This window comes from Pyrgilauda ruficollis, unplaced genomic scaffold (assembly GCF_017590135.1).
Source record: "Pyrgilauda ruficollis isolate IOZ18807 unplaced genomic scaffold, ASM1759013v1 scaffold2678, whole genome shotgun sequence".
NCBI classification, from domain to species: domain Eukaryota; kingdom Metazoa; phylum Chordata; class Aves; order Passeriformes; family Passeridae; genus Pyrgilauda; species Pyrgilauda ruficollis.
This window is the reverse complement of record NW_024524020.1, coordinates 1,937-2,449: the sequence shown is the minus strand read 5'-3', so window position 1 is coordinate 2,449 and position 513 is coordinate 1,937.

Below are 513 nucleotides of genomic sequence, written 5' to 3'. Positions count from 1 at the left end.
AACCACCCCAAAAAACCACCCCAAAAACCAGACCCTAAACCCCCCTAAACCACCCCAAATTACCTCCAATCCTTGAAAAACACCCCAGAAAACACCCCAAAAAATACCCCCAAAATCACCTAAACCTCTCTAAAACACCCCAAAAACCAGACCCCAAATCTCCTAAACGCCAGAAAACCACCCCAAAAATCACCTAAACTTCTCTAAAACACCCCAAAAACCACCCTAAAAAACAGCCCCCAAATCACCTAAACTCCAAAAAACCACCCCAAAAACCACCCCAAAAAACACCCCAAAAAACACCCCAAAAACCCGCCCCCAAATCACCTAAACGCCAGAAAACCACCCCAAAAATCACCTAAACTTCTCTAAAACACCCCAAAAACCACCCTAAAAAACAGCCCCCAAATCACCTAAACTCCAAAAAACCACCCCAAAAACCACCCCAAAAAACACCCCAAAAAACACCCCAAAAACCCGCCCCCAAATCACCTAAACCCCCCCAAAACACCC